The sequence below is a fragment of the Sorex araneus genome, chromosome X (assembly GCF_027595985.1).
Source record: "Sorex araneus isolate mSorAra2 chromosome X, mSorAra2.pri, whole genome shotgun sequence".
NCBI classification, from domain to species: domain Eukaryota; kingdom Metazoa; phylum Chordata; class Mammalia; order Eulipotyphla; family Soricidae; genus Sorex; species Sorex araneus.
Window position 1 is genome coordinate 149,736,299 of NC_073313.1, and position 24,940 is coordinate 149,761,238.

The 24,940-nt window shown below is 46.0% G+C and overlaps 1 protein-coding gene across 3 annotated transcripts in view; it reads right to left on the reverse strand.

The window, feature by feature from the left end:
* The window catches only part of NBDY (negative regulator of P-body association), a 145,777-nt gene that overhangs the window by 93,020 nt on the left and 27,817 nt on the right, over positions 1-24,940 (reverse strand). Inside the window, exon 3 of one of the 3 annotated variants that reach the window (XR_008627324.1) lies at positions 6,183-6,517. The exons of the other annotated variants lie outside the window; for them this stretch is intronic. The gene's annotated coding sequence lies outside the window, so the exon portion shown is untranslated. Of the gene's footprint in view, positions 1-6,182; positions 6,518-24,940 lie in introns of those variants that run through there. 3 annotated transcript variants of the gene reach the window in all.

A 24,940-nucleotide genomic window follows, 5' to 3' on the forward strand; every position in this document is an offset into this window, starting at 1 on the left:
ATGAGAGAGATCTTTGTGTCTGCTCCCTCCTTCCGGCTAACTTCACTCAACATGATACTCTCCTGATATGTCCACATAGCAGCAGATCACATGATTTCATTTTTTCTTTCATTGTGTATATAACAGTTTCTTTAGCCAGTCCTCTTTTCTGGCCTATTAAGTGCAATTAATTAATTTTCTGGCCTATTAAGTGGTCTTTTAAGTGCATCACTATCTTAGTGTTGTTGTGGGTTAGCACAGATAAAATTTTGTACATCTTGGGGGCCAGGGAGATAGGTCAAAGGACTGTGGCACATGCTTCGAATTCTCCATTCTCTGAGTTTGATTCCTAAGACCCTAGACCCCCACTCCCACTCCCCACCCCCGCCAGGCACCATGGTCAGCCCTTATGGCCCGCCAGCCCTTATGGTCCCAGCTTCACTGGGTCTGAGCATTGAATCATCAGGCCTACAAACCCAGGCCCAAGTACCACTGGGAGTGGCCTTTGAGCACTGCTTGTGAGGCCTCCCCGACCCCAAAAAAATTTGTGCTACTATTGAGATTATTAGGGACTATAATGTTTTTCCCATCTCTGGATTGATCTCTAGACCATCTCAAAGTGATTGTCATCAGCCTTTATTACTATGTTTTATTACTATGTTTTAAAGGCCTGGTTTACAGGTCAGTGGTAGCTCACTTGCTTTGTGTGTTTGATAGCCTGGGTCTGATCCCTGGCTCCAACCAAAAAAAGTATGGTTTACAACATTCTTAATATTTGGTAATTAACCTATAGGAGAGAATGAGAATTATATATATACATATATATATATATATATATATATAAATTTCACGATCACGATCACGAAATCCCGTTAATCATCGATTTCTCGAGCGGGCTCAGTAACCTCTCATTCGTCCTTTCCCTGAGATCTTAGAAGACTCTCTCGACTCGACCCTCCCAAAGATGTAGCACTGGAGGCTCTTTCAGGGTCAGGGGAATGGGATCCAGCTTGTTACTGAATTTTGCATATGAATACACCATGAGAAGCTTGCAAGGCTGTCCCATGTGGGCAGGAAACTCTCAGAAGCTTGTCAGTTTCTCCCAGAGAGAGAAGTAGGCTACAAGATATCGTGTGGCTGCACACTTCTGGGAGCTAGCTTTTAAGTCTCTGGATGTTGGCCGTTGATGGGATCACACACACCTGGGTTCCTCTACCAGTACCTTCATGCGTGAGGCCCATCCGAACGTGTGGAGAGGGTTCTTGAGCATGGCTGTAGCTAGGTTCCGGTGGTCTATGGCCGCCGGGAGTTCTGCTCGGGGTGGAGAGGGAAGCTGGAGCCCGTCCCCTCTGAGGGCCCCCCTCCTCCCCCCCTCCCCCCCAAGACAGCCAGGCATGCAGGCAAGAGACTTCTTTATAAATATTTAAATTTATCTGCACAAAAGAGCCTGGCAAGCTCCCCATGGCGTATCCAATATGCCAAATACAGTAACAATTAACAGGTCTCATTCCCCTGACCCTGAAAGAGCCTCCAATCTCCAATAAGTTGGGAAAGACAAGTAAGGAGAGATTGCTAAAATCTCAGGACTGGGAAGAATGGAGAAATTACTGGTGCCCGCTCAAGCAAATCGATGAACAATGGGATGACAGTGATACAGTGACAGTGATATATTGTTAATTATGATATAATGTTAATTATTTGAAAGTGAAAAAAATGTTGATAACAATCATAATCATAGTAACATAAAACCAATAAGACAAATTAAGGCCAATAAAACAAGAGACAGAGCCAGAGAGAGTACAGTGGTTAAGACACATCTCTTGCTCGTGGTTTTTCACACACTGGATCCTGGGCACACCTGAGTACCACCAGGAGGGATCCATGAGCACAGAGCCAGGAGTAAGCCCTGATCACTGGTAGGACTAGCCCTAAAATTTACAAAGTTACAAAAAGTAAGAAACAGAGAGAGACTCACACGCAAAGACAGAACACAGACAAAGGATCAGCACTGACCATCAAATGGCCATGACTGTGTGACCAATGTCTAGGTGATCACTCTGTGCCCCAGATGAGTATCACAGAGAACACAGAAAGGGAGCAGTTCTCATTTTGAGCAGACACTCAGGCAGCCTGTGAGTGTGTGGATGATGTTGATAAAGGGATGGGTATAGTGGTAGAGGTGGGGGGTAGAAGTGGGGGAGAGTAAGGCAGGATGACATAGGCTTGCAGAACTGCCAGTATTGTCTGACCAGTACAAAGTGCAAGAGGGTCATATTCTTCTGAGTGTGGTGGAGTCAGGATTAAAGGGATGCCTGTGCAACAGAGTGAAAGTATCTGTATATGTGTGGGTCTTACTTATATAGGGGAGGTGAGTGCTTTGTTCTGGGAGCAAACAGTACTGGTGGCATTTGGACAAGGTTCTTAGTAATTATCTAGACCTCCAACAGCAGCCTGTGTCATTTAACTTGGGCAAATGGAAGTGGAAGAGATACTCTTAGATTTACTATTAGTTCTAGACTGTTGGATCATAAGGTAGAATATGAATAAAAAGGAAAGCACAGCTTAATGAAAAGATTGCTACAACCTCCTGTTCAGTTTTGAAGAGCTTTTGTAAGGCAAGACTTGGGAAGACCGGAAAGGAAAGAGGAGGACTTTGCAAATTATGCATCCTTCACAGGTGCCCATTCTGTCTTGGAATTAGTCCAGCAGTGAGTCTCTGGGTAGGATAGTGGAAAGGGATGGAGGATGACTGCTGTTATATACACAATTATGAAGTCCCAAGCTGAATTACTAAAAAGGGAAGAATATGGGGCTGGAGAGATAGCACAGCAGGTAGGGTGTTTGCCTTGCATGCGGCCGACCTGGGTTCAAATCCCAGCATCCCATATGGTCCCCTGAGCACGGCCAGGGGTAATTCCTGAGTGCAGAGCCAGGAGTAACCCCTGTGTATCGCCAGGTGTGACCCAAAAAAGCAAAATAAATAAATAAATAAATAAATAGGGAAGAATAAGGGAACAGAGCTGCCAAAGCATCCTGGCAAGTCTTCGGTTGTCATTGGGATCACTGCTAAGTGCAGTCAAGGGTTCTGACTGATCCACAAATAGGCCCTTGGGGCCTGGAAAGAGTAGAGTAGAAGGAGAGGCTGTGCCATACTCCCTGTTCAGGATATAACGGACACATTTCAAAGTGCCAAAGGGCTCAATGAGCACAGGCTAGGCAAACAGGAACAAAAAACGATGGTGGAAGCCCCAGAGAAACCAAGGTCAAATGAATGGAAGATGGAGTATGTGTGCTTGGGCTGGAATGGGAACTGCCAACAAAACAGATGGGGTCAGAAAATAATCTCTGTGAAAGTAGATAGTGGAACAAACATGATGACCTCTCAGTGTCTGTATTGCAAGCCATAATGCCCAAAAGTAGAGAGTATGGGGAATATTGTCTACCACGGAGGCAGAGGGAGGGTGGGAAAGGGGGAATATTCCCAGGATATCGGTGGTGGGGAATGTGCACTGGTGGAGGGGTGGGTGTTTGATCATTGTGAGATTATAACCCAAACATGAAAGCTTGTAACTATCTCACGGTGATTCAATAAAATAAAATTAAAAAAAAAAACCATCTCTGTTGGTGACTGGTGGATCCTCCTGGTTTCTCAGTCCACCAGGCACCTGGTCATTTCCATTTTTTTGGTAAACATTTATAAAACATTTTTCCTCAGAAGTTATCTTCGTAGCACCCATCAAAAGCACTTTCCACACAGAGGGCCATCCATAAAGGAAGCACGGGGTTTTAAGAGGATAAGTAAAGGCAAGGGCTAAGAGCACATTGTAAAAAACTAAGCACATTGAAGGGTGTGTGTTCGAGGCCTCTCCGGGCGGTTCTGTCTCACTGCCCGCGTTTGGTGTTCTGGAGCCGCTGTGTGTGGCTGTTTGGCCAAGGGCAGGCGAAGGAAGGAAGAAGGCCAAACTGGTTACTGGATCACTTGTCCTTTATTTCATTCACTCCTGACTCTTTCTCTCTTCTCTCCCAGTTCTAGATCTCTCCCCCAATCCACTCTTTTTTTAAAAATTTATTTTATTGAATCACCATGTGGAAAGTTACAAAGTTTTCAGGCTTATGTCTCAGTTATACAATGCTCAAACACCCGTCCTTTCACCAGTGCCCATATTCCACCACCAAAAGGAAAAAACAAAAAAACCCAGTATACATCCCACTGTTACAGCCTAGTTAAATCTCCCCAGCAAGAGGGGATTGGGGCTTACACATAAGTGTGGTGACAATCAACAGGGTTAAAGTTCTTTCCCTCAGGGGATGCTGCTTCTAGGACAGATTATCCTTCAGCATGACAACCCATCCAAGGGCGAATCCCATGAGTGTGTTTCTCCTCTCCTCTTCCAGCAAACATATAAGCATTCATAATATTAATCATTTTGTATGGACACAATAAGAGATGCATTAAGCTTATAGAATTGTTCTCCTGGGGCCATCTCAATCTCAGACTACAGTGCTCAGGCCAGATTAGTCTTTCCTAACCCTAGCAGGGTCCGAATCTAGTTATTACTTTTTGGATCATGACAGCATTTGTCCATGACCAAACTCTTAACTTATAGTTAAGCATTAGGCGCTTTGGCCTGGCTCATCTCCATGCCAGGGTAGCAAATAAGTCACAACTTGCCCTGCACCCATTCAGTCCCTCATCAGGACCCTGCTTTTGGGGGGGACTAGGAAGTATGGGCAGCTGAGGCTTAGGTGGAGAGAACAGATGCCCAGGAGGAAAATATCATGCAGAGTCAAATGACTCCCAGGTTACAAAGCATAGCATTTGCTACAGTCTTCCAGTGCCAAAAGGACTTGGCTCTTAATAAACTATGTAAAGGACTCAAGGAGAACAGAAAAACAATATTTACAAGTCAACAGAACACAAAGAAAGAAGTTACAAATAAATACAGAGGAATGGGAGCACTGCAATGGGAGTAACCCAATAAAACTAAACTACCTGAGGCTATGTTATCCTACATCCTGGGAGTTAGAATCCTAGCAGCAATCCCACATTTAGATGGGGCAGATCTAGGCCTTCCCAAGATCTTTCATATTTTCTCCAGCCAGACTGAACAGGGCAAGCCATTTACGGATTTGATTCAGTGTCTCTCCCTCAGAACAGGAGATCAGGAACTCTGCATTTCCAGAGACCAACTCCGGTCCTGCTTTAAAGTAGTTTATGAGGTAAACCTCATAATCCTTCATGGATGAAGGAACTCTAGAAACCAAGATTTGGAAAAAAGTTAAGGAAAATGTCTATAAGGCATCTAAGGAAGGGACTAAGATCCCCATGGAATTCTGGATTACATGGGAAATTGTTAATTCTATTCTTCTGTTTTGGAAAAGTGCAGTTGATATGGAAGAGAATATTATAAATAATACGGCCTCAGCTCCTCCCACACCTAAGTCTCAAAAGGGTTTTCAATAGTGAAAGTATTTCTCAGGCTGATGGATATAGCTTTATTTCCAGTGCATCAGATGAAAGTGATGAGGATTATGAGTCTGCTACCATTTACTCAGATTCTGAGTCTGAGAGTGACTCAGCCAAGCGGCCTCCAGACCGCTTGGGACATGCTCCCAATCTCGCCCAGTCCAGGCATAGAAGCAGCAGCCTCCATCTCATCGCAGGTTAAGAATTGGATTCTCAGTCATTTCAAAAAGGCCTGTGTCTCGTATGGGTCTCCATCTTCGTACTGTAGGGAGTACCTTACAGACTGGAGTAAAAAGGCCTACTGGGTACTTCAAGATTTTCACATGGTTGCTAAGACATGATTAAGCCCTTCTCAGTACTTGCAGTGGAGGATGTGGCTCAGTGATGAGGCCAAGGCAAAGCTTAAAGACCTAGGCCATGCTGGACAAAAATTTTCAGGGATTAAATTGATTTATGAGATGATGTCTACGGCCATACCACCCTGAACGCGCCCGATCTCGTCTGAGATGTTAATAGGTGAAGGGAAATGGCTGGACTCCAAAAGGCAAGTCTCCTTGCCTCGAGCTGTTTTTTGCTCATGTCCAGGACACAGCTCTGCATGCATGGGAGAAGGATGATGCAGACACAGAATTTTTTTTTAAATTTTATTGAATCACCGTGAGATAGTTACAAGCTTTCATGTTTGGGCTACAATCTCCCAATGATCAAACACCCATCCCTCCACCAGTGCACATTCCCCACCACCAATATCCCGGGTATACCCCCCCTTTCCCACCATGGCAGACAATATTCCCCATACTCTCTCTCTACTTTTGGGCACTATGGCTTGCAACACAGACACTGAGAGGTCATCATGTTTGGTCCATTATCTACTTTGGGCATGCAACAGATGCAGAATTTAAGGAAAGTTTTACAAAGATTGTCCAGAGGGCCTCAGAACCTTAAGCAGACTTCATAGGAAGGTTGATGTAAGCCATTGAAATGCAGGTTAAGGGCAAGGACACTCAGGAGCAGTTGACTAAACAATTGGCCTTTGAAATGCTAATGAAGATTGCCAGGCCATTTTGCACCCTGTTAAAGAGAAGAAAGACATAATGGGGTACTTGAAAGCATTCAGAAATGTTGGTTTTGTTAAACATAAGGTGTTATATGTCTTATAGAGACAAGCTCAGAAAAGATGTTTTATTGTGGAGAACCAGGCCACTTTTGTAAAGACTGCAGGGCGCCCCCCACCCCCACTGGTGCTACTGTGAGAGCATGTCCTGGACCCTGTCCCAGGTGTAAGAAGGGCAACCACTGGGCCAGAGGCTGCAGAGCCAGACCTGCACCTCCAGGGCCCTGTCCCCTGTGCAAGAGGGGAAATCATTGGGTCAGAGATTGTCCTTCAATTTTGATGCCATTGTTGACCCCAATTCGGGAAACCTGCAAGGGGGCCAGCCCCAGGCCCTGCAAAATCAGGGGATGTTCCCAGCTGCAGCCCCTCTCCCCAGTGTGGAATTTCAGAGCTCCAATCAGTAGAATCGCTGCAACCAGTGATGGCAGGAAGCGCAGCCTTGGATATTTCCTGCCCTGATACAGTTACTATAACCCCTTTTTAATAGGGAACAATGCGGCTTTAAGTCCACCACCTCTCCATATTCACTGGACATATGGAATGTTAAATCAAAAACCAAAAAAAGAGGTATTTTCTCAATTGAATGTATCAGGGAAACTCCTCATTCAAAGAAAAGGCTATGCTTTTGTTTCAACAGATGATAACCCCACTGAGAAACTTTAGATCCCGTAATGTCTCATCAGAAGTAGAATTCATCCACCTGACTTGAATCTCAGACCTCCAGAGACTCACAACCCTTCAAATTCCAGCCCCAAGCCTTCTCCAAACTGATTTCAGCTGGAAGTCACAAGGAAAGAAGAGGCATCAGCATTTGAGGACCTGCAGCAAAGGCCTCTAGCCCCTTTTAGCATATCCTGAGGTCACATTAAGAGCATCCCTTATACCCCTCTTTTACAGGTTGCAAATTGGACAACATCAGGCCTCCCTATTTTGAATTAACAGTACTTTACTTTTACCCTTTCCTTGGAATTCACAGGTTCCTGAAGGAGAAAGGAATGGCTTTTAACAGGAACACCTTTTCATTTCTCTCTAGGATATCATACATTTGTATTGGAGCTTCTCTGTCTCTTTCTACTCACAGGCATGGAGACCACACCCCAATTAGCAAAGCCTCTGATAACTTTAAAAAAGTGTTTTTTCTCAAATATAAGCTAGGTTGCACATCTATGACTGCCAACGAACCTGACCAGAGAATGGCTGCATTCCTCTGCTGAAGTTCTCCTGCCAGAAGTTGTGATGCTCCTGTTCCAGTGCTCCCCAACTGATCCAGTACTTCCTAAAATTTATCGGACTCCTAATAGCTGCTCCTCTGAGACTCATTGCTGCAACCACTACTGATGCTGTTACAGGAACAACTCCAGTTTTTTTGTTGTTGTGATGGTGGTTTGTTTTTTTTTTTGCTTTTGTTTGGTTCACACCTGGCCATGCACAGGGGTTACTCCTGGCTTTGCACTCAGGAATTACTCCTGGCGGTGCTCAGGGGACCATATGGGATGCTGGGATTTGAACCTGGGTCGGCAGCATGCAAGGCAAACGCCCAACCAGCTATGCTATTGCTCCAGCCCCCACAACTCTTCAGCCCAACCAGCTATGCTATTGCTCCAGCCCCCACAACTCTTCAGTTTTGATCCAGACACTTCATTTATTCAAAATAGGACTAAATGACTCTTATCATTGGTGACCCTCATCACCCCTGGACAGTGCAGGACAATTGGACGCTTTATTACAAGCACTGCTCTGGGCCCAGAGCTGGACTGAAATCTTAGTACAAGTAGACTGTACTGTAATTTGGAATTGTGTTGTGATTTAGAATTGTTCCTCATTTTCAAATTTTGTGTTTTTGTAAAAAGAAAAAGGGGGAGATATAGGATAATATAGCCTCAGGTAGTTTAGGTTTACTGGTTACTCTCATCACAGTGCTCTCATCCTGTGTTTATTTGTAACTTCTTTGTGTTCTGTTGACTTGTAAATATTGTTTTTCTGTTCTCATTGAGCCTTTTACATAGTTTATTCAGAGCCATGTACTTTTATGGGTACAAGAAGACTGTAGCAAATGCTTTGTAACCTGGGAGTCATTTGACTCTGCATGATATTTTCCTCCTGGGCATCTGTTCTCTCCACCTAAGCCTCAGCTGCCCTTACTTCATAGCCCCCCCAAAAGCAGGGTCCTGATGAGGAATGGAACGGATCCAGGGCAAGCTGTGAGTTATGTGCTACCCTGGCATGGAGATAGGCCAGGCCAAAGCGCCTAATGCTTAACTATAAGTTAAGAGTTTGGTCATGGACAAATGCTGTCATGATCCAAAAAGTAATAACTAGATTCAGACCCTGCTAGGGTTAGGAATGATTAATCTGGCCTGAGTGCTGCAGTCTGAGCCTGTGGCAAGATGTTGTCAAGAGAGCTGCCCTACAAAGCCTCAATGTATCTCTTATTGTGTCCATACAAAAATAACTAATATTAAGATGTTAATGAATTCTTGGACTAAGGAAAGGAGAAAAACCTTAAGAGGTATTTTGTCTGCAGGCAGGCAGGAAGGGCTTTGGAATGCCTGGCCCTCAGGAAGGGCTTTCTTATGTTGATTTTGCTACCTAACTGTGTGTAGCCTAGAGGGCAAGATGGAGAGAGACAATTAGGCAGAGATTAGTGAAGAGGGGCAATCCAGAGGAGAATCCAGCCTGAAAAGGTATCCAGAGAGAGATGATGGAGTGAGGAGCTAGGAAGGAAGAGTGCTGGGGGGAGAGAGAGGAGAGAAGGTGAATCCAGAGAAGGAAGGAGTTAGAAAGGCAGGCACATTGAGAGAATGGAATAAACCGCATTTGATCAATCAAATAGCTTGGCCCTTGTTTCCTCCTCCATCTGACCCATGGCCCAGGCCACTCCCGCTGGGCGAGCAGCCTGGGACCCAACCCCCGAACCCGGGGCGGTCAAATGGGAGAGCTGCCCGGGCCATGCCCCCTGGAAGTAGTTTTTTTACACACAGAGACAGTCAAGAAAGGACTGGCATGGGGTAAAGAAGAAATGGGATCTCAAAGGCACTGAGGGTCGCAGGTGGACAAAAACTGGAACCAGCTCTGGCCTCCTGTGGCCTGCTAATAGTAGAGCCATCAGTCAAGCCAAAGTGTCAACCCTTAGCCAAAGGTCTGAGCCCAGTCCAGAGACAGGCCTGGATGTAGAGACTATGGAAAAATTGAAGATTAAGCAGTAAAAGTGAATGGTGGGAGGTGGGAGTGCAAAAACAGGATGTCAGTCTGGTACAGTCCACCAATACCCTCCTCTGCAGAGATTCTAGCCCTGTCATTGATGTAGGCAGGTAGATAGGGAAAGGCCCTGGGCAATGAAAATTTAGATTTAACAGAGTCTCTGGAAGGAGAATCTTAAGACTTACAGATTCAAGAAAACAAAAGACCAGAGGAAACCATCAGCAGACCCTGAGGATAATGGACCTCTCCCCAGGAAGTTCCCCAAAGAAGGCCATCACCACTCCCAACCTCCCTGGTAACTTTAGCAATGAACTTTTACCTGAAAAGAAGCCCCACGTGGGGGCAGGTTGAAGAAACCCTATAAAAGACACCTTGAACAAAGGAAGAGAGCACATATGCTGCCTGAGCCCATGTGCTGCTTGTGCCCACGTGGCAGAGCATATGTGGTGCCTGAGCACATGTGTTGCCCGCATCTCCCTTCTTGAGATGTGTACTTTCATGCAGAAGGCAGGTAAGTGTCCAGTGCTAGGATGTGTGTAGAGTCTCTCCACCCTTGGAGAAGCCCGTGTTCTCTCTTGAACGCATTATTCTTACTATTCTCTCTCCCACTTAACCTTCCTCCTTCCCTCGGAAACCTCTAAATAAAATCTATTTACTTCACTGCTTGTCTACTCCTGAAATTCTTTTCCGCGAGTGAGACAAGAACCCAATAACCCTGGGTCCCAGGTGGTAGAGGCGGTTGGGGAGAAAGTGACCATCTTTATCCTCCCCGCTTCACGTAAGTCACCCATGGGGCCCACCTGTTAGGGTCGAGCAGACCTCTACCCGGGGGAGGCCAGAGGAACGAGACTGAGACAACTCTTTCTGCAAACACACGGGGTTTATTCAAGCCAACATGTTGGGACTCTGCAGCGTGCCTGAGAGCCGGCAGGGGCTGAGGGCCCGGAACTCAAAAAGCAAGCAGTTTTTATACTGTTTTGGGAAAAAGGGGATCACACATATTGGATCAAAGGGAATCACACATAGGTCACTTAATTTGCTAATCTCAACATTTGATAACTGTTAACTGTTTTGAGCAAATGTTTGCTTACAGTTCCTAGAGCAGTTTGTTGTCCCTTTTGGTGACCGTTTCTCAAGCCATAGGTTGAGAAAACATCTTTCAAAGCACCCAAGCAGTTACAAAGGCAAATTCAGAGGTTAGCAGAAGCGAGTTTTTAACCCTTAACCTGCCCTCCTCTTCACACCGACATCATCATGATGGTGGGTGACAACACAAACCTCTTTGCCTGGACCAGCCATCAGTGTGTTTGGGACTGAGCAAAGGCCAAGGCAAGGATAGGCTTGCATTGAGTCATCCAAATGAGTCCAATTGTGACATAGTTCAACTGAGTCAGGGGTAGAAAAACAAGTTATTGCAGAATAACTTGTTTTTCTACCCCTGAGCAAGGAATTTGGATACAGATACCCCGGGTTGCAAGAAGGGTGGTGGTCAGACCAGATAACCAGATTCCTCTCAAGACCCATGTCACAAGACCCATGACTGCCCCCAAAACGGGGACATTCCTGAACACTGACGCAAATGCTGATCTTTAAAACCATAGGCTATAAGGAGTGATGTCCTTTTGATGTAGGCAGGTAGATAGGGAAAGGCCCTTGGCAATGAAATAGATTAACAAAGTCTTATATAAGATCTCCTTTGGAGAAGCTCGGGGTCTTGCCCAACCTGCTGGACTTGCATGTCTGTGTAGGCGGCTGGACCCTGGCTAGCCAGTCTTACAATAAACCCTGCTTGCTATTTGCAGTCTCTGGAGTCTCTTTGTTGGTAAAGGGAGATCTCGATCCGCACCCTAACAGAGCCCTGCTGCTGAGAGCTGGGAGTCTGTCCTGCTCCACTTGTGGCTCCACATCTGTTTCATCCTTCCCACTGCATGCATAGTCCAAAAGTAAGGAGTCCCACTGTGCCCTGATGTCTCATGTCTAGAAAACAGCCACTTCAGTTCCTTACTTGATGGAGGACCTTAAGTTAGCTTTGGTGTCTACGTTCTTTCCTGTCTTTTTCAAAAAGTTTGCCTCTGTCCAGAAACCACGGCAGAGGCTGGCAAGCTCATGGCAGAGCCTGACAAGCTACTTGTGGTGTATTCGATATGCCAAAAACAGTAACAACAAGTCTCACAACGGAGATGTTACTGGTGCCCGCTCGAGCAAATTGATGAACAACTGGACGACAGTGCTAAAGTGTGACAGTGCTACAGTGCTGTCCAGGAATAGCATGTCCCAGAAGAACGTTCAAATAAGGACTGCTCTCTTACAAGAGTTTTTAAGATACTTCTGAACCAGCTGCCTGATACCCAGAGACTTGGGTTCCCCTTTTCCCCAGAGCTCTCTGCCTCTGCATTTTCTTTTTTTCCTTTTTTCTTTTTTTTTTTTTTGCTTTTTGGGTCACACCCAGCGATGCTCAGGGGTTACTCCTGGCTTTGCACTCAGGAATTACTCCTGGCGGTGCTTGGGGGACCATATGGGATGCCGGGGATCGAACCCGGGTCGGCCGCGTGCAAGGCAAACGCCCTACCCGCTGTGCTATCGCTCCGGCCCCTGCCTCTGCATTTTCAAACCTGTTAGTCTGCCAGTGCTTGTGCACGTGCACAATGACAAAAACACACATAAATTGCAGACACTAGAGAGACACTTAAAGAGAAAAAGCAGCAGGATCTTGGATGTTCCATTGTTCTGGCGGCACCGGGTGGGCAGGAGGCTGGAGGGGTGGGTTTGTGGATCTTGAGCAAAGATCTCAAGACTACCACTACCTAGCTCAGGATCCCAAGGTCATCTTTCCAAAAAGCCTTTATCCTGGGTATTGCCTGTCTGCCTGCATACCTCACAGGTCCCTATGGATGAAGTTGTCAGTATTCTTTGGAATGAGTGGTTCTTCAGAAGTCCCCTACTTTCCCACCCAAGATCACCATTGTTTTCTGGTATGAAAACTGGTCGGCATCCAAGCTTAGTCTGGGACACAGAGACATTACCCTACAAGGGTGATGCTATATCCAAACTCCACACACTCCACAGCACCCAGATCTTGCCCTGGCTGCCTAAACTCCACAATCTCCCCAGGGAGAAAGATTTATCAGGGCTCTGGAAAAACTGATTACGACATCATGACTTGGGCCTGGTTAGAACAGAAAACTAGAAGACAGGCACTGAGCACAAAGACCTTCATGTGAAGTTGGAAAAACATGTATTCAAGGACATACTAGGTTCCATATGATTTGTCAGTGGCCATCCCCAGAGGCCTGACTGCTTAACTTATCCATTAGGATCAGGACGTGGTGCCATTTCAAATGAATGTCCTCCACAACTTAGAAAATAACAGCTCCCACGCCCCCACTTGACCCCCCCAAATCCTCTCTCTCTCTCTCTCTCTCTCTCTCTCTCTCTCACACACACACACACACACACACACACCCTCCATTTGTCCATGGTAAAAGTTGGCTGGTGTCACTCAGAGACATGGAACTTGTGAAATAATCTCCTTCTGCATGGTAGTCATGTTTTTCTGACCCCTGTGGCACTGGGCTGCCTCTGCCCCAAATATGCTGCTAAACACACATCTAAATATGCAGCTTCAGCCACCACCCTGTGGCTGCTGCCTAGACATAGGTGCAGTGCAGAGAAACAGGACACCAAGCAGGATACTCAGACTCAGAAGGAAGTGCAAGTACAAACCAAGTGGTAGGATTTCTTTTTTTTTTTTTTGCTTTTTTTTTGGGTCACACCCGACAATGCACAGGGGTTACTCCTGGCTCTGCACTCAGGAATTACTCCTGGCAGTGCTCAGGGGACCATATGGGATGCTGGGAGTCGAACCCGGGTCGGCCAGGTGCAGGGCAAATGCCCTGCCCGCTGTGCTATTGCTCCAGCCCCCCCAAGTGGTAGGATTTCTTGAGGGAGTAGCTGTGTTGGGTCAATCAATATGAGCACAGTCAAGCAAGCTTAGGAAGTCTTACAGATTTGACACAAAACCGCACCTGATTTGATGCTGCAGAAGCCCTATTCTAGGTGAGATGTGTGTCCTTTGGCTTAAGAGTTATTTTAGATTCATACTTCTGACCATTTTCACTACCTACTAATTTCCCTATTTACCTAAGTGCCTACACCTGCCACTTGACTCAAGGCCTTTCAATGATACATATGCCTACCAGTTGCTAGCTTTTATGCTTTCATTGTTTCCCCACCCCCTTTGTGTCCTCTCTTCTCCTCTCCCTCCCCTTTTCTCTCTATTAATCATTGTCTTTGGGGGCAGGAGCTATAGCACAGGTAGGGCAATTACCTTGCACGTGGCCGACCATGGTTCGATTCCCAGAGTCCCATATGGTCCCCTGAGCACCGCCAGGGGTAATTCCTGAGTGCAGAGCCAGGAGTGACCCCTGTGCATTGCGGGTTGTGACCCCCCCAAAAAAACAAACAAACAAACAAATCATTGTCTCTGAAGGTCTTCTCCCCTTCCCCCATCCAAGTCTCCCAAGGTAACTCCACCTTGATTCATCTTCCTTCACAGGCATTCACCCTTCCTCCCTTCCTTCATTTTGCCTTTCCTTTACCTCCAGATCTCCTAGTCAAATTCATCTTGCTAATTCTACTTCTCATTCCTGTTCCCTACCTAAAATTTAAGGGAAGTTGGGGGGGGAGTGCTTTGGGGGATGTGAGGACAGGACAGTGTCAAGAAAAGTTACTGTCATTTGCTGTGCCACAGCGCCATCCAGTGGAATGTAAAAGGCCCAGACAGTATTATCTGCCTTATGCTGGCCCCAGGCATTGAGACCATCAGGAAAGGGCTGAGCAATCAAAGCTTGCCCAAGGCAGAGTTCTGGCAGCCTTTCCCATGGGGGTAGAGCTTAGAGGGCATGGTCCTGCTGGTAGGATCCTATAGGCAAATCTCTGGGCCACACACCAGAGAGCCCACAAGACCTCGCAGTGCCTGAACTGGCTTCTTTGTCAGCCATTTTGGATCAAGTCCTTTAAAAGCAACTCACCACAGATTGCAGGCACGACAGGCATCAGCTGGGGTAGTCTTTTCAGTGGTGTTCTGTGTGGAGCACACATCCCTTGCAGGGCATTGCACAAGAACTCACTGCTCCTGGAGGGTCAAGTCATTTGACTCGACAGTCCTGGGCAAATCCGTGTGGCAGCCATTTTGGACTAAGACTTAAGTTTCTTAGCCTTCTTTCTCAGGAAGCTGTAAGAGTCATATTTCACTTTCTCTGTGGTCTGGGTCCCTCCATAGCATGTACTTTCCCCACTTAAATGGAGTGGTGAGCTTGGGGCTGATCTTGTGGGGAAAAGTGGAAATTACTCATCACCTCCATAATGAACACACAGGCCATCTTCATTCCCTCCGACAGCAACCATAGTCCTACTCCTGTCTGACACAAACAATGTCCACATGATGGCACCGTGGATACACAAAAAGCATACACTTTGGAGCTGGAGCTATAGTAGAATGGGTAGGGCATTTGCCTTGCAAGTGTAGGACCATGGTTTAATTCCTAGCATCCATATGGGTCCCCTAGCACAGCCAGAAGTAATTCCTAGGTACAGAACCAGAAACTGCCAAACCCATTTCTCACAGGAGTAACCCCTGTGCATCACTGGGTGTGACCCAAAAAGGAAAAAACAAACAAAAAAACCCACATACTTTCCCCTTCCCTGGACACTGTCCTTTTCCTTATGATTTGGGAATGAAAAACTTTGGTACACACAGACAATGGACGTTCAACTTGTGACATCCCACTGGGTCCCATGAGCCCACCAGGAGTGATTTCTTTTTTTTTTTTTTTTTTTTTTTTTTATAATTTATTTATTTTTAATTAGAGAATCACCGTGAGGGTACAGTTACAGATTTATACACTTCTGTGCTCACACTTCCCTCATACAAAGTTTGGGAACCCATCCCTTCACCAGTGCCCATTCTCCACCACCCGTAAACCCAGTGTCCCTCCCACCCTCCCCAATCCCATCTCCCCCCCACCCCACCCTGCCACTGTGGCAAGGCATTCCCTTCTGCTTTCTCTCTCTAATTAGCTGTTGTGGTTTGCAACAAAGGTGTTGAGTGGCCGCTGTGCTCAGTCTCTAGCCCTCATTCAGCCCGCAACTCCCTTCCCCCACATGGCCTTCGACTGCAATGTAGTTGGTGATCGCTTCTCTGAGTTGACCTTTCCCCGGAACGTGAGGCCAGCCTCGAAGCACCAGGAGTGATTTCTAAGCACAAAGCCAGTATTAGGTACTGTGTACCACACAGTATGGCTCAAAACCCCAAAATAAATGAATAATGAATTAAAATTAAATATGATACTGATAAAATTTAAAATAATAAATAAGATACATTTGTTCATATAATTAGATCTAGTTAAGTATAACATATTTGCTATAGGTCTATGAAATGTTTAAAAGGTTACCAAAATATGAAGGTTTGTTTATGTGTATATTGCTAGGCTGTATACTATTAACCTAATGGTGTTTGAAAATTAAATAAAATAATGGTAGTAACATTCATATTCACAAAAACATAAATCCAATAAGACATAATAAGGTCAATTAAAAAGCCAAGATAGTGCCAGAGAGTCCCATGGGTAAGGCATTTGTCTTGCTCCTGGTTGACTCACACTGGATCCTAGGTACCATATATGTTTCCCTGAGCACCACCAGGAGGGATCCCTTAGCACAGAGCCAGGAGTAAGCCCTGATCATTGCTAAGTATGAACCTAAGAGTTACCAACATTTTATAAAAATAAAGGAAAGAGAGACTCAGACACAATGACAGAACACGTACACCAGGACCGGTACTGACCATCTAATAGTCATGACTGTATGACCACTGCCCAGGAGGATGGCACCCTGCAACCCTGCCACCATCTTCTGCCAAACCCATTTCTCATGCCCACTGCTCCTGGAATAGTAAATTGCCTCTGGGACACCAAGTGAGCAGTGAGGGTTTTATTTATGACACAGTGCCCACCCAAAGAAACATAAACAGAGATGCAAGAGACACAATCCAGGTAACTAGTGGCCACCATGCTGTCTTGCCAGCACTTTTGGATAGGGCAGTGCTTGTCCCCAAGGCCAGTAGCTTCAGCTTGAGATCATCAGCTTGGGCTAGCCAAACTTGCAGTCCACAGAGGCCAGGTTTCCTCAGATTACCATGCTCACCTAACCACTGATGATGAGTCGCTGCTGTCTTGTTAAAGTCACCAAACCTCCCCCAATCACTGGGCCCATACAGGGTCACAAGTGAACAGGACAGAAGTTCACAGGTGACCATCATAGAGAACACAGAAACAGAGCAGTTCCCATTTTGTGCAGACCCTCAGGCAGCTTATGAGTGTGTGTTGGATGGTGGTAATGCTAGGATGGTGTGGTAGTAGAGGTGAGGAGCAAAAGTGTGGAAGAGGCAAGCTGGATGACAAAGGCTTACTGTGTTTTCTGGACAATCACTGTCACTGTCACTGTCACTGTCATCCCCTTGCTCATCGATTTGTTCGAGCGGGCACCAGTAACGTCTCTCATTGAGAGGCTTATTGTTACTGTTTTTGGCATATCCAATATGCACGGGTAGCTTGCCAGGCTCTGCCACGAGGGCTCGATACTCTCGGTAGCTTGCCGGGCTCTCCGAGAGGGGCAGAGGAATCAAACTCGGGTAAGCAGCGTGAAAGGCAAACGTCCAACCGCTGTGCTATCGCTCCAACCCTTCTAGACAGTAGAAAGTGCAAATGAATCATTCTAGTGAGAGTGTGGGGTTGGTCCTGATTTTAGTGAGGTGTGAATAACAGTAGCTTTGAACTGGTTTGTGCCTGTGAGTGTGTCTATAGGAAGTGTAGATCCTATATGCAGGAAAAGGTGGGTGTGTGGAGAAGCCAGTTCTGGTGGCATGGGGGTGGTGTTCTTTGTAATTATCCAGATCTCCAGCTCCAGCATCTGCTACTGCTTAGGGCACATGGAAGTAGAAGAAACCCTTATAGATACACTCTTAGTTCTAGACTATTTGTTCACAAAAGTGGAACCTGAACAAGAGGAAGCGGGGCACAGCTTGAAGAGGCTGCCAATGGCTCCTGTTTTGAAGGAGACTCTTTATCCCCATTCAGAAGAGGGAGGTGATATCGACTCTAACCATAGCCACGCTGTTTGGAATTGGACTGGCAGCTGTTTGGAACTGGACTGGCAGGAGCCGGGACTGGTATCAATTCACTCGCAACCCAGCGGAGCAGATTCTCATCCCTTCGAGTAGCTACTGACCAGGACCTGGAGAGGATCGAAACCTCCATCATCATCTCAAGAAATCCCTGACGTTTCTGTAATTTAGTATTTTAGTAACTAAGTCCAGAGAGATATCTGCCAGAAGTTGCATCGTTGCCAACTTGTACTTCTCAGTTACATTATATTCCACATATGAGTGCAATCTTTCTATGTCTGTCTCTTTCTTTCTGACTCATTTCACTCAACATGATACTTTCCATGTTGATCCAAAACTGAGAGGCTGCTAAGTGTGGTCACTCGACCTCATACCTCTTCATCCTCAGCAATGGAAAACAAATTATCTAATGCTTCCTTTTCAGCAGGTCTGACTTTAGGGGAGAGACTCTCCAAACAATAATAGTGAGTTTTGTTGAAATATTGTATGCAATCAAAGTGAAAGTAAAGTGAAATTTATTAGTTACACAGGCGGGGGGGGCTTAGGGTGGGGGGGCTAGGGGCGTGGGGGGGTTAGGGGTATGAGGGGGCGGGGTGGAGCTATACTGGGATTCTTGGTGGTGGAATATGAGCACTGGTGAAGGGATGGGTATTCGAGCATTGTATAACTGAGATTTAAACCTGAAAACTTTGTAACTTTCCACATGGTGACTCAATAAAAAATTTTTTAAAAAAATAAAAATGTTTTGAAAAAAGAAAAAAAAAAGAAATCCCTGACGTTCCTGTCTGAAGTGGTGTTGCAGAACAAGAGAGGACTGGACTTATTATTGTTGCAACAGGGGAGGATTATGTGCTGCCCTAGGGGAGGAATGCCATTTTAAAGCTGTTTTTTTGCAGATCACAGGAGTGGTCCGCGATTCCATGACTAAACTCAGAGTAGAATTTAAGAGTACTTACTTCCCTTGCTGGGTCCACTGTCAGCTGTATTATTGTTAGTTACTGTTGGCCCTTGCGTTTTTAATCTTGGCCTATACAGGTTATCATTGGCTTTGATTTTGCAGGACACTGAAACCTCTGTTCAGAATCATACCTCATCTTCCCCCAGTTCTCTACCTTGAGGATGCCGGGCTCCCAAGGATTTTTTCTTGTGGATCAGGTTGCCAGGCAAAGCACTGCAAGGGAGGGCTGATACCCGGGTCCGGCTGCCTGTGAGGTATTCCGGTATAGCATAGAGGTTACTCCAAGACTAGGGACTGATAGGGCCTGTGAGGCGCCCCCTGCAAAGACCTGATCATCACTTCCCTCCTCTCCCTGCAAAAATGGAGTCTTTTGTGTCACAAGGGATACTGGACAATGCCTCCCCTGACCACTTTTAATTTAAAACAAAACAGGGGGAGATGTGGGGAGCCACTTTACAAGACTGGCTCTCATCTCCTAGTCAGACAGCCTGGCTCTTTGATTCTAACAGAGGCTTGTAGCAAGGTTGCCACTATGGTCCCCATTTGCTTCTCAATAGCCTATGCCTGTAACAAAAGGACATGTCAATCTTCATTTGTATGTGGGTCCAGACACCATTTCCCCCAGCGGAAAAGGTATAAGTAGTAGCTGCTAGTAGAATAAACTCTCTCTTTCTCCTTGCTGCTTTCTGTGTCTGCATCTGTTTATCCTCCTCCCTGCTGGACAGGACACGAGACCCCACACTGTTTGGCTTTAAGAACATTTTGCAAGGCAAGAATTGAAAGGAATGGAAAGTCATGTGTATCAAGGCTGAGACCACATTGCCATTTGTCTACATTATTCTATCTACCAGTTGCTGGCTCTTATGTGCTTTCATTATTTTCTATTTCCCTCTTCTCTCCTTCTGCCTACCTCTGTCATTCACAGTCTCAGCTGTCCTTCTCCATTCCCTCTCTTCAAGACTTTCAAGGTACCTCTACCTAGAGTCAGTTTCTTTCACTGGCAACTACCCTCCCTCCCTTCCTCTCAGCTCTTCAAGTCTAATCCATCTAGCTCAATCCACCGCTCATCCCTACCCCTCTCTGTAGAATTTAAGGAAAGCCAGGAGAGGAATGCAATGGGAAAAGGGACTACAAAATGTCAGGGGAAAGGTGTTCTCATTTCAGGTGTCACAGTGCCATCCAGTGGAATGCAAAATGCCCAAACAGCACTGACTTGCCTGCTGCCGGCACAGGCATGAGGCTATCAACAAGGAGCTAAGCAGACAAGTATCTGCTCAAAGCAGAGTTCTCCCAACCCCTTTCCAGGGGAGCAGAAACTAATACGCATGCTCTAGCTCGTGGGAACCCACAGGCAAACCTGTGAGCTGTGGACCACACTGTATGCAGCCACCAAGACCTTGCAATGCCGAGCTGGACATCCTGGCCAGCCATTTTTTGTCTAGCCTTGGTGCCACTAGAGGCATTTGCTAGGGCAATCTTTTGGGGGAAGTTTTGGATGGACAGCTGGGACTCAGGAAGCTACAGTTCCTCAGAGGGTACTGAGGAAAAGCTCCCAGTGTCTGGAAGGTAAGGTAATCTGCACTGGAAAGTCCCAGGCAACTCCTGGTGACAGCCATTGTGGACTACCCCTGAGTTTTTCTAGCCTTCCTCCACAAGGTGCTATATGGGTCAGATTTCAACTGCTCTGGAGTCAAAGCCCCTTTGATAGACAGGGAAAGGCCCTAGGCAATGAAATTTAGGTCAACAAAACTTCTGGGAGAAAAACTCTAAGGCTGATCCCCCTGTGGAAGCAGAAAAGAGACCAGGTAAGACCTTCAGCAGACCTTAAGGAGATTGGCCCCCTCCCCATGAAGTTCCTCAAACCCTCAGACCTCTCCTTTAATCTAAATTAATTTTGGTGATTCAGCCCAGAGAAGATTCCAGAACAGTCAGGATCAAGACAACCCGGGAAGAGCCTATAAAAGCCACCTTTAACAAAAGAAGGGAGCACATATGCCACCTGAGCCCAGGTGCTTGAGATGTGTACTTTCATGTCTAATGCTAGGGGGTGTGTAGGGGCTCTCTCAGCCCTTAGAGAAGCCTGCGTTCTCTCTTAAGTGCGTTACTCTCCTCTTCTCGCTCTCTCTCTCTCAAAAAAAAAAAACCCACCTCCGAATAAAATCTGTTTTACTTCACTGCTTGCTAGTTCTGAAATTCTTTTCTGTGAGCAAGACACGAACCTTGAAAACCCGGAAAGACCCTCCTTTCTTGCAAAGAGACAGTCCTCAGTCCAGCCTGAGTCCGTGGCTCCCCGAGAAATTAGGTGGTGGGGATCAACTCCTGTGCCTGGTAGACCAAGTGGAATTCAGGTGTGGCCTGACGGCCACCTTGGGCTCGCAGGGCTCAGGCCCATGTCAAGCAGGGACTCATCATGCTCATCATAGACTTTACCAGTCCTAGTCTTCCCAACAGGTCACGGGAGGCAGAGCGGAGTGGGAGAAGGTGACTGTCTTTCTCTTCTCCCAACTCACGTGAGCCACCCCTGTGGTCCACCGACATCACCTTGACAGTGTGAACTTTCCAGATAGGAGTGATGTGGTGAGGGTTCAGAGGGTCTGGAGTGGAACATTGGAAATACCACCTCATACCCTGGCCAAAGCAACCCTAATCCTTTGCCTGCCTCTGAAACGATGTCCACACGATGACACTGTAGATACCGAAAGACATCTATACGCTACCTTCTCCTCCTCCCACACCCTTCCCTGGCCTTAGACCATGTGCACTTCCCCAGGTTAAAAAAATTCCTTAAATGGGCCCCGAGGGCAGTGTGGGTAGGACTGCAATCAAAATACCTTAGGTTTGGGGGCACAGCAGGGAGGGCGTTTGTTTTGCATGCGGCCAACCCGGGTTCGATCCCTGGTATCCCATATGGTCCCCCAAGCACTGCCAGGAGTAATTCCTGAGTGCAAAGCCAGGAATAACCCCTGAGCATTGCTGGGTGTGACCCAAAAAGCAAAAAGAAATACCTTAGGTTTGATTACCACCCACAATCTCATATGGTCTCCCCACCCCCAGCACTGACAGGAGTAACTCTGGAGCAACTACACGTGCTCCATCCCCCACAAAAAATACCATATCAAACTAGATGTCCAAAGATGTAAGTGGACCATAAGGATGTACAATGGAATACTATACCGTTTTAAGAAATGATGAAATCGTGCATTTCAAAGCAACATGGATGAACTGGAAGATATTATATTAAATGAAGTAAACCAGAAGAACTATAAACATAGAATGATATAACATATATAGTATTTAGGATAACAGAATGACAATATTTAACAAAAGAATAGGAAAGGTGGAAAAAAGGAGAAAAAAACAACAGAAAAAAATGAATACTGAGTGAGAAAATTCAATGTTTTAAAGGGGGGATGCCCAGATCATCCTTGGCCCCAGAGTATAGGGAGAAGAAAAGAGTGGATGGGGAGAGGGAGAAAAGACAGATGAGAAGCAATGAGGGTCAGGTCACTGTATCACTGTCATCCCGTTTCTCATGGATTTGCTTGAGTGGGCACCAGTAACATCTCCATTGTGAGACTTGTTATTGTTTTTGGCATTTCGAATATGCCTTGTTATTGTAGCTTGCCAGGCTCTGCCATGCGGGCAAGATACTCTTGGCAGCTTGCTGGGCTCTTTGAGAGGGACAGAAGAATCGAACCCAGGTCAGCTGAGTGCAAGATAAAAGACCTACCCACTGTGCTCTCACTCCAGCAGGTCAGGGAATTAAATTACAAAGGTGGAGTTAAGGAATGATCAAGCCAAATATCCAAACCACAGAGTCAACAACACTAAAATCAAGAGACCTAAACTTAAACAAACTTAGAAAGGACCTGTTAAGAGGGCAGGCTGGGAGGTGGGGGTGGGGAGTAGGGGGAGAAATGGGAGAATGGGAGGGAACCTGGGAACACTGATGGAGGGAAGTTAACACTGGTGGTGGGATCAGTGCTGCAATATTAAATGTCTAAAACTCAACCATGAATAAATTGGTAAATCATGGTGCTTTAACAAAAATTTAATTAATTATTACAATAAAATTACATCCATTAAAATACTTTAAAAAGCACATATTATAGGGGCTGGCAAGATAGCACAGAGGGTAGGGCGTTTGCCTTGCATGCGGCCGGCCCGGGTTCGATTCCCAGCATCCCATATGGTCCCCTGAGCACCGCCAGGGGCAATTCCTGAGTGCAGAGCCAGGAGTAACCTCTGAGCATTGCCGGGTGTGACTCCAATAAAAGCAAAAAAAAAAAAAACCCACATATTATAGGTCTATAATGTTTACAATATATTATAAAATATGTTGGTACCTTTATGTGTCTATTGCTAGGTTATATATTGATTATAATACTTGAAAATGAAGATAACGGTGATAATAATTCTAATGACTACATAAAACCAATGAGACCAATAATAAAATGGAGACAGGGCAGGAGAGACCAGTAAGGCACTAGTCTCACTCCCAGTTGATGTACACTGGATCCCTGAGCACCACCAGGAAGGATCCCTGAGCACAGAGCCAGAAGTAAGTCCTGAACACTGCTAGGTGAGACCCTATAATGCCACAAATAATTAATTCTACAAGGCCAAGAATCCACTGCCCTTTTGAAGCAGGCAAGCAGTTAGAGAAGGGTCCCCCATGACAATGAGTTCTTGGGAAGTAATAAAACCAACTAGGCCTAAGGCTACCAAGACCCATCTTGTGGACACAAGAACTAAGGTCTGATAAAACCTTTAGCTGGGAAACCACTTTCGACATGGGCAGCTACTTGCACAATGTCTCCAGCCTGAGAACTAAGCCGCGACCCCATGCCCGCCCAGGAGGGGAAAGGTATTTCTCTCTCTCGCCTCTCCCTTCCCGGGGCTGAAGGGCGTGGGGACCACCATATTATGACAACCACAGATGGGGTTTACAAGCTTGCAATGATCCAATATCTGGAAGAAATCTCCCTGGACTTAGTTGTTAAAGTACAGAAATCCAAAACCTCAGACCTCATTTCTCTTCACAACAGGTCTGACTCTAGTGGGGTGCTCCTAACAATAATGGTGGTTAGTGTTGAAATATTGAATGTAACCGAAGTAAATAGAAAATAAAGTGAAATTTATCAGTTACAAGGCGGGGTGGGGGGGTGCGGGGGTGGGCGGGATGGGAGGTGTACTGTGGTTTTTTTTGGTGGTGGGATATGGGCACTGGTAAAGGGATGGTTGTTTCAGCATTGTATGACTAAGACTTAAGCCTGAAAGCATTGTAATTTTCCACATGGTGATTCAATAAAATAAAATTCTTATTTAAAAAAAAAACCTTTAGCTGGGGCCAGCACAGAACCCAGACAAGGCTGGACCCCACTCTAGAGAAGCTCCCCCAGAAAAAAAGGCCAGGAAAGGAATACCAAAGACCAGTAACTGCTCCCAACTCTTCTCCACCCTAGTTTGTTGGCAACCTAAGTAGAAGGCCCCTAGTTCGTTGGCAACCTAAGTAGAAGGCCCCAAGTGGGGAAGCTTGGGAGAAACCCTATAAAAGCCAACTTAAAGAAATAAACAAATAAATAAAATTCAACTTGAACAAAGGAAGCACAAGCATGTGCTGCCCAAACATATGTGTGCCCTGCATCTCCCCCCTTGAGATATGTACTTTCATGCTTTACACTGGGATATGAACTGGGCCTGGGGTATGCTCTCTCTCTCTCTCTCTCTCTCTCTCTCTCTCTCTCTCTCTCCTGAAGCACATGTTCTCTCTTGAGTATGTCTCTCTGTCTCTGATCCTCTGATCTCTCTCCCTCTTCCTGTCCACCTACACTCTTCTTCCTTAAAACTTCCAAGTAAAATTTGTTATTCTTTACTGCTTGTCTCCTCTGTGAGGGAAAAAAGCTAGGACCTGAAAGGTCTGGGACTGACTTTCCTTTCCTGCAAGGAACAAGGCTCACAGCAGACTCATCAGTCTTAGATTTCATTGGCTTTTTCTGGTAGCAGAGGTGAACACAGAGAAAATGGCAGATTTCCTTC